The sequence below is a fragment of the Crinia signifera genome, chromosome 1, assembly GCF_055691185.1.
Source record: "Crinia signifera chromosome 1, ASM5569118v1, whole genome shotgun sequence".
Taxonomy (NCBI): domain Eukaryota; kingdom Metazoa; phylum Chordata; class Amphibia; order Anura; family Myobatrachidae; genus Crinia; species Crinia signifera.
Window position 1 is genome coordinate 333,723,398 of NC_139217.1, and position 13,241 is coordinate 333,736,638.

At 43.4% G+C, this 13,241-nt stretch overlaps 1 protein-coding gene across 4 annotated transcripts in view; it reads left to right on the forward strand.

The window, feature by feature from the left end:
* The first annotated feature begins 3,744 nt into the window (after positions 1 to 3,744).
* Positions 3,745 to 13,241, forward strand: part of ZNF219 (zinc finger protein 219) — a 39,398-nt gene continuing 29,901 nt past the window's right edge. The window contains exon 1 of one of the 4 annotated variants that reach the window (XM_083145285.1): positions 3,745 to 3,812. The gene's annotated coding sequence lies outside the window, so the exon portion shown is untranslated. Of the gene's footprint in view, positions 3,813 to 5,138; positions 5,718 to 5,758; positions 5,832 to 6,810; positions 6,830 to 13,241 lie in introns of those variants that run through there. The other 3 variants (XM_083145282.1, XM_083145286.1, XM_083145287.1) reach the window with 3 other exon arrangements.

The window sequence follows — 13,241 nt, forward strand, 5'->3', positions numbered from 1 at the left end:
TTTGGTATGCACCCGACACGATTTTTTCCGACACGACCACCACAATAGAAATCGTGGTGGCCGTGCTAGGAAACAAGTACCAAAAATGACAATGGATTGATGTATAAAACCTGTGAGGAATCCTGGAAAACAGCAATAGTTGTTAAGTAATGTTATTAATGCACTTTATCCCCCTTTCTGGCTCCAAAAGACTCATATTTCATCATAGGTGTAGTATTTCTCCCATTTTGGCTTCAATAAACAATGGGCACTCTCCTTTGAAAGACAGAGTGCTGTCTTTCTAAAGATGTGACTCCTTGATGATTTTTGTCTGGTTAACAGCAGACAATTACAATTTACTGTATAAAATGTTAAAACTCCCAGAGGTTGAGGGTTTCTATTTCCCAGATCCTCCCATCATGGCACCAATAAATGTAGAGCTCTTCTAATTTGTTACCTAATTCTGCCACTAATCAGTCCATTTTGTTTGCACTACTAGTCACCATCCAGGAACGCACATTACTTTCTAATGTCCACCTATCTGATACCATCTGTCCTGATCACAAGGGCACCTTTGTGCTTGCACTCTGACCCTTATTCAGATCTGATCGCAGACAAGTGCCTTGTCTCAAAATGGGCAAAACCATGTGCACTGCAGGTGGGGTAGATGTAACATGTGCAGAGAGTGTTATACTTAGATGTGTGTGAGTTATTTTGTTTCTGTGCAGGGTAAATACTGGCTGCATTATTTTTACACTGCAAATTAGATTTCAGTTCCAGAGCACCAAACCCAAATCTAACTTTCTCTGCACATGTTATATTTAGCCCACCTGCAGTGCACATGGTTTTGCCCATTTTAAGATCAGATCTGAATAAAGGCCTCTGTGTAACAAATGCCCATTACAGGTTTGTTTGTTTTCTGCGCATAAGCAGTTGGAACAAACGCTGAACTGCATAAACATTGACAATGAATACATATTATGTACAGCCTTTGATGCAGTAAGTTGTCCCTTTTCAAAGTAAAAAAGCCTTTTTGGACTACCATACTATTCCTATATACTTCCAGCGTTTCAGTCAAGCATGTTAAAACCATTTTAAAATGCAGAATTTCTGATCGTAGAACCGGAAAACCAGGGAGGGGGGGGCACCCATTTTTTCCCCCGTCTGCATCCATCATCATGTTGGGTATAAACGATCCATCTGAAGCAAGTGTCCCATCTCCCTCTGCATGCTATAAGCACTGTTGCCATCAGAAATAATGAATCCCAGGACTAACAAAATTGGCAGCGCTAGTCCTTTATCAGAGAAGGGCCTATAAGTGGGATCGGGTTCTCGCTGCCACATATCTGAGGTGGTGGATGCGGCTTTCCCTGACCATAGCCAGTCCCTCAGGAAGGGCCGTCTACAAGGGCTGTCTGCGGCGGCACATCTCTGTGGGATGCGGTCATTTGGTCTACAACATGATAGTCGACAGTCATTAGGTCGACACAATTAGGTCGACATGGGAAAAGGACTACGTGGGTCTAGATCGACATGGTTCTAGGTCGAAAAGTCATTAGTTCTACAGGTCGTTAGTTCGTCAGGTCATAGTTCGACAATGTCTAGGTCGACAGTCAAAAGGTCGACATGCGGTTTTTCACTGTTTTTTTAGCCAACATGTGCCGACAGGCAGTATTTCATGCCCTACCATCCACTAGGGCATGGTGGTAGAATAAAATAGTGTGCCCGATGCATTGCGAGCGCAGCGAGGGGATACGGTGAACTTTAAATTGTGTCCATGTCGACTGTGTTGACATTCAGGTAAAAAAACAGTGAAAACCCCAATGTCGACCTTTTGACTGTCGACCTAGACATTGTCGAACTCATGACCTGTTGAACTAACGACCTTTCGACCTAGACCCATGTCGACCTAATGACTGTCGAACATCATGCTGTAGACCAAATGATCCCAACCCCATCGCTGTCTGGGCCAGACACTCCAGTATCAGTAGTCCCCCGCTGATGGCGGCCCTGGCTACAAGCGATCACAGAAGTTGGCTTATATGCCCACAATACTCCCACAAGAATTATCCGTTCGATATGTTCTCGTGGTCTCTGCTCAGTAACTGCCCAAAAATGTCCATTTCCCAGAGAGAGTGATCCATCAATTAGCAATTTCCGTACATATGTGAATACATGGTTGGGTGCATTTGCAATTGGGTATTTCTTTCGGCGGCGCATGTGCAGTTTGCAGATACCCATAAGACCTGTCACATTTCCACTTGCATTTGATTCGGAATCAGGCACATGTATGGTTAAATTCTAGAATTGTGGGATTATGTAAGGACACAAATAACATATTTATGGCATCATGGTTAGGGATACGGTCACTAGGTCTACAAGCATTAGGGCGACAAGCATTAGGTTGACACCACTAGGTCGACATGACTAAAGGTCAACTGGGTCATTAAGTCGACAATAGCTAGGTCGATATTTTCACTTTTTTTTTAGCCGACATGGGCCGACAGGTGGTATTTCATACCCTATTATCCACTAGGGCCGGGTGGGAGAATAAAATAGTGTGCTGAGCATAGCATGGCACCGTGCCCGAAGCATGGCGAGCATGAGCGCAGCAAGCCATGCGAAGGGACGCAGTGCCACGTTTCAATGTTCATGTCGACTATGTCGACATTCGGGGGGGGGGGGAGAGAAACCCCATGGGATCTTTTGACTGTCGTCCTTCCCCATGTCGACCTTAATGCATGTTGACCTAGTTGCTGTCTATCCAATGACCCATACCCATGGTTAATAGCTGGCCTATGAAAATAAATATTAATGCCATGATACCTTGCTAAAAGAACTATAGCAAGGTACAGGAGGGAGATATTCTTAAAAAAAAAGTAGAACTCAAGGACATGCACTGAAACTGGAGGGATGTAGGTTCAGAGGAAATGTAAGATAAATGATTTTAACAGAAAGGGTAGTGGATAAGTGGAATAGCCTCCCATTAGAGGAGGTAGAGGCAGTGGAGAAATTTAAACATGCTTGGGATAGGCATATGAATATCCTTACAAATAACAAAGGATCAAATAGGGTTGATGTTACCTAAGGGATAAAAAAGGAGCAGACTAGTTGGGTCAAGTGGTTCTTATCTGCAATCAAATTGTATGTATCATGTTGTATCCCATGACAACATAAGGATTTAGCAGGGTTATTAACAGGCATAAACTAGCATGTGTCACATTAAGTGTGATATGAATGTCATATTATATATAGATATATATATATATATAGATATATATATCTACACGCACACACAGATTTGTGTTTGGAAGGTCTGGGAGTGCGTGTAACTGCTGAGACTTAGTATACATGTAATCACTTTATTGATTAGCACATATGTTAACTATTGATTTATGTATAATATGTCCCATGCTCTCCAGTTTAATCTATCCTTAACATTACAGTCACAGCAAAGTGCTCCTCTGGCTATTGTTTGAGTAAAAATCATTGCACAGAAATGAACAGCAGTGCTAGATTTGTTTCTATCACATATATATAGAATATATAAACAAAGGTGTATATTTTTAGCATCCCAAGTCTCTTTGCAGATGGGTGGTGTCTCTGTGTTTATGAACCTTATGTGCGTGTGTATAATTAAGTGCGATATGTATATCTGTCTGTGTGTAAGGTGATAGCAGTTCTTTCTTGCCTCTGTGTCTCTCCTCTCTGTTGTCATTCAGACTGTGTCCTCATTATCTGCTGATCAATAAATTGAGTCTTCACAGAGATGTGAGGAGGAAAAGAGGCACGAAATAAACCAGAACACAGAGAAATGGAGATGGGGAATACAGGTAATATACAGAATAAAAACCGATGATGAAACAGTGTAGGTGAGATATATATGCACACTAATGTACTTTTACTTGTCATGTGTATTGCAGGCCTACCTGTACTGTTGTATTGTGTATATATTTATTTGTATGTAAATGTATTGTTTCTTGACTAGCGTATTGCAGGTCCGCCTTTTAAATGATGGTGTTTGTCTGGCTAGATAAAGAATTTGATTGCTACCAATTAGTTGAAGAATAGAGGGGGTTTCACTGCACCAGGTACAATACAAGGAAAATATACATGGAATTCAAAAAGACACCACATCTAAAGTGTGACAGTATAGTATAGGCAGACAGTATAGGCAGTCTGAGACTGTAGAAAAACACAGGGGTCATTTGCAGAGACAGTATTTCAGCCTCTTACGTTACTGTACCTGTCTTTGCAGGTTTGACAATGGTTATATAACCAGGATAGTGACACAAAAGTGATATTTAAATGCACAACAAGGAGATTCGTCATGGCTAACCTGAAGGATCTCTATTAGCGCCATATATACAATTTACACCTGTTACAGTTATGCTACATCCCAATTTCAACAGATAGCTGTTGGTGCGGTCATGCAAACCCACTCAGATTTGCGCACCGATGTATACTCTGAGAAAGCAATGCAGGTACTGTATAAGCTTCAAATACAAATATCTGATTTTGGAATGAAACGCATCGCCTTCCTCTCCATACGTTCCTTAGTTTTTCTTATAAAACACGGTAATGGATCCCGAATTTGGGTGAGGGTAAAAAGAACTAATGTAGGCAGCTCTAAGACGTAACCTTTCAATTGGCAAAGAGGGAATAACACCAGCACAGACTGGCATTATGCCCATCATAGCAAAATCACTGCAATAGCATTTAGGTGCTAAATACCATATAATATAGATATTGCACTGCACCTGTATATAGCAAATGACCCCCATAGTGAGTAAACACAGAATGGGTAATGAGGGGGCATGTAGAGGACAAGAAAGGTTAGATAGGAGAATTAGCATCTGTCAGACTGGAGAAACAGGTGAGAGAAGATAAATCAGAATGATAGACAGGCAGAATGAAAGAATGAATGAATGAAGGAAAAAAGTGTCACAGGACACATGTGACCGTAGACACAGGTGAGAGACAGAGGGGAGACAGGTGAGAGACAGAGTGCTGCATATAGCTAATGGGAAAAGACTGTGTGATGGTGCCAGGTAAAAGAGCAAAGAGAGTGCAGGTGTGAGTCTCACTGAGAGAAAAGAAACCTCAAAAGAGATATATAGGTGTAAAGGGGAGGGACATTGCTGGGATACAGACAGGAAAGCTCTGAGTGTAGGAAAGCCACGAGAAGAGAGAATCAAAAGAAAAGTATAGTAAGATCAGAAGAGAGAAGTCACCAGAGTGGGGACGAGGAAAGCAGGAAAGAGCAAGCGATGAAGTGAAACATTATGAGAATGAGAGAGGGATATTACAGAGGGAAAGAAAAAAAAATCTACCCAGAGAGCGAGAGAGACAGAGCAGTGTTGACAGACAGAAATTAATCAATAGGCAGACAGGAAGAGAGACAGGAGAGAGAGAGACAGAGGGAGTGAAAGAGAGACTGTTTATAAAAGAGAGGGAAAAGGAGAGAAAGTGAGAGAGGCAGTCAGTGAGAGGAGAGAGATAGAGGAGGAGAAGGGGGAGGAAGGGGGGCATCCATTTTTGTGGCGGGGATTTGAGCTGCTTTTGTGTAACTCTCCCTGAGAGATCGCATGCTTGATGAAAGGCCCTTAGAAAATGCAAATTGCAGCACGCATGAAAAGCACAAAGAGGCATCTCGCTGTCCCTGCCATGGGTTTAATTCTTCACCAACCACGTAGCGCTGACGTCGGGAGCAGATAATCTCTTCTCTGCCCGGGAGTGTGAGTATAACACACAGACTTTCCTGCTCGGGGAACACTATTTTATCCATTTATTGTCCGGGATTTGTGACTCTGATCCCGCATAAGGGTTTGGGGAATGCAGACGGAGTACAGGTTGGGAGGATGTATTTATTTGATGTGGGGCGTAATTTTTTTGTTTGTTTTTTTTGTAAATGGTACAAGGGAGAGGAAAAAATGAATTATTGTTACAAAAAAACTTAGCAGGTGCAGAGGGTACTACAGAGGAGGGGGAAGAGAGAGATAGCGAGAGAGAGAGACAGAGAGAGAGAGAGACAGAGGAAGAGAGACACAGAGTGAGGGAGGATATAGAGACAGAAACAAGAGAAGAGAGAGAGAGAGGAAGGAGGAAAAAGGAGAGAGGGAAACGGAGAGAGGGGGCGGAGAAAGGGAGTAAGAGAGAAGGAGAGAAACAGAAAGAGGAACCGGAGAGAGAGAGAGAAAGAATATATAGAAGGATGCAGAGAGATACCGGACGGGATCAGAAAGAGAGACGGAGACAAGTGTCAACATGCAGAATCTGAGATAGCATGATTCAGAAACAGTGTTTAAATCCAGGAAAGAAACATTAACGGAACAACAGGGCAACTTTTTCCCTTTAAGTGTTTTTTTTTTTCTCTCTCTCTCTCTGCTGAGCATGGGAAGGGGGGTAGGAAGAGGGGGAATGTGAGAATAAAGGAGGGAGGGTAAGGGGAATGAGAGGGTCTTTGTACTGTGAAGCAGTGGGGGGGTGAAGAGAGTGAGGGAGGGGGAGTCACAGAATAAGGTGAAAGGGTTTTTGGTGAAAGAAAGAGAGGACAGGGTGCAAGAGGGAGGGGGGAAGGATGCAGTTTTAACCCTCTGGTTACTGAAGTAAGGAACAGACAGTTTGAGAAGTACCTTCACCCACTTCTCTGACAGAAGGGCTTGCGATAGATTTAATATCTTGTTACTGATGGAGAAAGGGTTAAGTGGGGTGCAGCAAAGGGTGGGTTCTCACCCCCGCCCCACATATACATGCCCGCCTGTCTGTCTGGGGCCTGGGCAGGGAGGGGGTAGAATGAGGCCTTGTGATTTTCTGTCTCTCGCTCTCTCTGTCTCTATTACATGGCTGAGTGAGTCTGAGTAATGAATGTGTGATGAAATTACACGGGCGCACACATACACAGAGGAATATGCACATCCACAGATACATACAGAACCACACAAAGATACAGAAAACTTATCACACACATAGGAATATGCACAGACAAGCTGATCAAATCCTGTCACCCTGCAATGCACATATGAGATTACATGCACAAACACAGTAAGCGATAGTGTTACAGGGATGTACAAAAATAATGTTACAGCTAGTCTCAAGGGGATACATGCAGGAATACAAACACACATGGAAGAAAAGTTACACACGCACAGCGACACTGAGAAACATACATGAAATACGAATGTTTCAGTATAGCCAGTAGAGTAGGAATGCACCCTGAATAAGATATATATGTATCATGTTAGACTTTTTCTGTGTGTGGTCACTATGTTTTAAAAGATAAATGCTGCAATTAGAGCTGTCGCAAACTGTTTTTCAAGGGTATTTATTAAGTGTTAAAGAAGCATCATTGTATAATTTATGTCTCAGAAAGTATAATGGTGATGGCATGCACACAGTTACATAGGTATAGAACACAGAAGCAGACATAAGCACCCAGATTACATATCCAAGTTCCCTCATGCAATCCTATAGGCATACACAGAAAGAAAACAAGTGCACACTAATGTGGGATTCCTGTAACCAGGGATGATATGAACTCATTTGGAGAGAAAAAGATGTGGGCCCCACTTTAGCAGTGTGTATTCCGTGATGATGCCTAAGGATGCGAATGCACCATACCACACAGCATCTCTCCAGAGTATCAGGGAGCTGTGATAGAGCTGAAACAGCCAGCTAGCCACCCATCCATCTGCTGCCACTGAGGAATGGAAGGTGAAAGTCTGGTGCCCACATGCTGTATCCCCATAGGGAATACATGGTGGCCACACAGCTGATTCCATTTGCAATACAAATAAGGAGCATGACAAATTAGGCCTAATAGCCTTATTTTAATAAGGGTGCTAATTATACAATATCCATGTTACTGTATTTCACTACATCATTTTTTTATTATTATTATTATAACTAATGAGCAGGTCACTGAATCAATACCTTATACAATCTTGTATTCAGTTTTATCTATACCAACATTTTAAAATCCACTTCTGAATACCACACATTGCTCAGAACGCCTCCAACATGCCACCATTTATAAACATTCTGTAGGGCATATTGTTCTTTAGAAGGGACACACTAATACAGGAATTTTTAACAGGCAGCTCAGGAGCCACTTCTGGCCCCCTGGTCCTTCTCTCACAGCCTTCAGCTCCTTCCTACTTTGTTTGTTATTATTATTATCGTCATTATTAAGTTAAGGCCCCCATACACTACAACGATTTGCATGACTTCATCTGATTTCGCTGTTTTGGGCCGATATACTGAAAACTGTGAAATCGTTTGTGTTTTCCATCTGATCCGATGCGCCTTCCCCTGAGTGTGGGATAGGAGCCCCTACATTGGTCGTACTACACGAGTGATTTAGCAGAATTGGATGAAAAGAGTAGTGCTTTTTGTGCATGCAATATATCTTATGCAATATATTGCAGGAAGTTTGACTGACGTTTCCAGTCCCTCCAGCCCCCTAATTCAGTCAGATATATCTTATGGTACAATTGTATACCATAAAATAAATATTGCGAATTATCTTATGCAAAAATGACACCAAAGTTCAAAATCGGATGGAATCACTCCCAGGAAGGTCCCGGGGGAGTTCAAGAGAAATCCGACTTCAGGGCCAGATATATCCTTGTAGTGTATGGGGCCTTTTATATTGGGCCCCATACACACTAGACTATATAGTAAAAGGGCCCTAGAAGTACTTATTATGGTGGCAGAGACCTACAAGAAGGACTAAAAACAAAATATAAATAAATATTCGAAGAGAGGAAAAAGCACATGAGGAAAGGGTTATAGTGATGTGCGGGCCGGTGGACGGGGCCGCATGAGCAGCTCACTCGCTCGGGTGTCCCCGTCAGTAAGGTGGCAGCGAGCGGGGACCGAAGGCTTCCCTGCCCGTCTCTGCTTCAGGGAGACGGGCAGGAGTGGGGGCAGAGCGAACGGGAGACGGGCGGAGGGCTGTTACATCTTCCGGAAGAATGCGTCGCACGAGCGTCTCATGCACGTGCACCTCCATTCTGTCGGAGGACGGCGGCAAGCGGGGATGGCGGATGGTGATAGTATTGCCGGGAGCTGCTCTAATGAGAGCAGCTACATCTGTACTTGTAATGCTTAAACTGTGTTATTACAGATGTTTCTATTGCATTAAATATATGTATTGATTTAGCTTATAAATGAGTGTAAATGTAATGTCCTGCCCTTTTGATGGCTAAAGGGTCATCCAGTGTGGCACATGAAGGGGTATAGACAGCCTATCACTGCGCAAATATATATCTCACATACTGGGGCAGATGTATTAATTTACCCCTAACGTTTTAAAAATAACGGGTCCCACTTCTCCTGCATAACGTGGAGAAGCGGGCATCTGTAGAGGCCTAATGTATTAACACCCCCAGCGCCGATAAGGAGAGCCGTTATGCCCAGCGTTAACGGCTCTCCTTATCAGAGCACCCGGCATCCCTGCACATGTGCGAACCTACTTTCCCCCCGGCCGACTGTGATGGGCATGTGTGAGATCTCGCTATTACCGCAAGATCTCCAGCGCAGCCCAGAGCCAGCAGCAGGGCTAGCGTTGTACCCGCAGTGGGGGCGCTAGTCCTGAGCTAGGTACTAAATACTGGGGGGGGGGGGGGTTAACGCTGGTTAATACATATGCCCCACTGTATGCTACAATAAGCATTTCCCTAATAAGAAGTCCTAACAGAAACTACAATATTGGTTTATTTTCAGTCATTGGGTGGTATTCAATCTGGAATACCGACTGTCGGAACATCCCAACAGTCATAATACTGTCAGTTTTCGCCGTCTTTCAATACTATCTCAACAGTCGGAATTTAATGTTCCGACTGTCAAGAGTTGTGAAGTCCATGGATCTGCCAAAACGGACGCGTATTCAACAATCCGCGGCAGTTTCTGACAAAACAGATACGAAACCTTCAGCCTGCAATGCTGTCAGAAACGGACGATATTTCCACCTGTTGAAAATATCGTCACAGACTGAATAGTCCCCCATTGTATTCCAAATACATACTGTAACGTAACATCTTCTGATCCCTGTCCCATGCAAACTATTCTGTTTAAGAGGGCAACAGCAATATACTTGGCCATAATCTTACCACAGGCCCGCCTGTTTGGGACTAGACATTCAAGCATGGCCTGCCACAATTTTGTAAGTAGATCTTTGCCTGCTAAAACTGTGGCAGGGCATGCTGAGATGAGTAGCATTGCCCACCCCTGTGATGCCACAATTAATTGGTTTCTGCTAAACCTCCCTGGTAATATTCAAGCCACAAAGATCACTGCTTTCTGTGTGGACTGCAAAGGTGTTAGGATACGGAGATCAATGGAATTCTATGCCGCATTGCTTCTTGTGTTGCTTTCCAAGAGAAAGCTTGCATGAATAACTACATTAGCCGCACATTCATTAATGATGTGCCAGTTTGCAGCAATATGAACAGTGGTATTGCAAAAAAACAATGATGTTTATAGTGCACAGCGTAGATAGGCAGTCAAAAGTTCTAGAGTACATATGTGCATCGGAAAGGTATTCCTACATTGTGGACCTAATTCTGGTTTGTACGCAATGCAGATGGTTTTGCAACAGAGCGATTGTCAGCATCCTGTGCATGTACCGCGATCGCTCTGCACACATTATACATGTAAAGTGATTGACAGGAAATGACAATGACTGTTTGGGGGACGATAACAAAGTAGTGCGGGCAAAAACACTGGCGTATCATAGCCGTCTTCAGGTCGTGTATCTGCCTTCAGCTGCGCTCATTTACGTAGAGAAACATGGGCACAGTGTCGCTACTGCTGCGGTCCCGCCTGCAAAAAGCCGCAAGTCAACCCTAGTAGTCAAACTTCCTTGCTACTGGTAGCAGCTTCCCAAGCAATGATTAGCAATTCCTTAAAAAAACGCACCTGCGTATTAATTTGAAATATGAATAAGGCCCTGTATACACTGCATTCAAGGACAGTTAAAAGTATGACAAATACACAGGAAGTTTCCATCAGATATTCATTGGGTCACTGTTATATTGGCACAGTCAGCCCTACATTTAGATCCATAAGCTTACTTAATCATCTGTATTGCATTAAAGTTTAGTGACACATATGTCAAGTGCAATAGCAACTGAAATACTATGGTTAACAAGTGCTTGCACTGAGGGGGTGGCATCACTTAATGTGAACCCAATGTGTTACTTGTGGTAAATGTAAGAAATTAAGGCAACAAACCACACCCCAAACAAATGAGGGGGGAATTACAATGAACTAGGCACATTTTTTCCATGCAAAAAAATTACCACATTCGCTCAAAAATTCACAGGATCCATGAAAAGCTGTATTTATGCAGCACCTATTGCAGAAAAAATAGTAACTTATCAGGGATTTAGGGCCTTATTCTGATTCACTCTCAGAGGCAAATGCCTTCTCAAATGGACAAAACTATGTGCACTGATATAACACGTGCAGAGAGAATTAGATTTGGGTGGGGTTTTCTTCAAAGTGAGATCTATATTGCAGTGTAGAAATAAAGCTGCCAGTATTTTCCCTGCACAGAAATAAAATAACTCACCCAAATCTCTCTGCACATGTTACATCTGCATGTTACATCTGCCCAACCTGCAGTGCACATGGTTTTGTCCATTTGAGAAGGAATTTGCCTCTGATACCCCTTTCACACTCGCAGAGCCGGGTCATACCCTTTCACACTGCACTCAGACCTGGGATCGATCCGGGACAGCCCCTTCACACTGATCCCGGGAAATCCCTGCAAATACATATGCATGTCATTAGAAATGGACTCCAGGGCTCTGAAAGATGACATCAGCATTTGTGAGCCCAAGAAAGCTCCAATCAGCAGCTTTTTTATAGTCCTGTGTACGGGACCATTCACACTGACCACATCCCGGGTCGATTCCGGAATCTACCCAGGTCAGGATATTCTTTCAAGACCTTTTCACACTGAGCTAAATCCCGGGATATTTTTGCAAGTGTGAAAGGGGTGTGAGAGTGAACCAGAATAAGGCCCTTAGTTTCACCTGCCTGGCAAGCAAAACAAAAAAAGGGACGGACATACAGAATGAGAACATAATTGCATAAAGTTGCCCATACATGGTGAAATGCGCACCGTGCGTTTTAAACTAGATAGCATTGCATCTAGTTCAAAACGTATTCGATGTGATAAAGCACAGTGCATTTTGAACTAGATGCTATGTAATCTAGTTCAAAAAGTATGGCCAGCACATACTTGATGTGCTTTGGGAGCCTACGTTCTATTTTGTTTCGCTTTTTAGTGATGCCTGTATATCGGTCAAATAGTATAAAGTGCATTGCCCTTGGACTCAACACATAGCTGCTCTGTGGATAGAGCTCTGTGTAGTGCACCAAAAAAGCAGCTATGTGTTATGTCCAAAGGCAATAAACAGATATATCTGTGACAAGAGAAATATAAGCCGAAACTGAAGCGCATACAAGAAATCTTGAAAGATATATATTGAAAGAGGCAGGAGGGCAAATATAAGCTAAATGAAAACACCTAACATTTACTAATATAATGAATGTGAGCTACGCTACTGCACATGTGGCCACATTACAGCCTAAATATATGTCCTGCAGTAACGTCATGCTTCCCAACCACAAAAGGTTCTGGTCAAAGAGCACCTTAAACAATGTGCATCATGTTTAGAGGTAGAAGGCACCAATGCTATAATGACCCACGAACCATGAGTGAATATAGGACACTGTTTTCTTATGGTCTGTTGTCACCTATTCTATGGCTTACATGTTTGCACATGCCCAAGTACACACTTGATGATTCGCTCTATGAGTGATATTGTCAAGTATTTCCCTTGAAACTCCCAGCGAACGATGTAATGCATACAGGACCTTACTTTAGTTGAATTCGAGAGGGTGAGCGATGTTTCCTAACTGTGCATGTACATGCGCCTGGTGCGAGCAGCCACGGCGAACAGTGTTCGCCGGGCGCTTGCACCCACCAGTGTGGGCTGGGGGTGTGGGGCGGCGGTGGGTAGTCGATCCCATGGTAATAACCCAGTGACGCGAGTGGGTAGCTGACCTCACCGGATGTTAGCTGCCCGCCATGTTCCCCTCCAGAACACATGCAAAGCTAAGTCGACCATCGAATGATGGGTGTTTAGCCCCGTAGCCTGCAAATGGATATTTATGCAAAATATCCATTCGATGCCACGCGGGCGAATTCACTCTGCGAAGGGGGTCGGTGGCCTGTGCGTGGCTTAAAA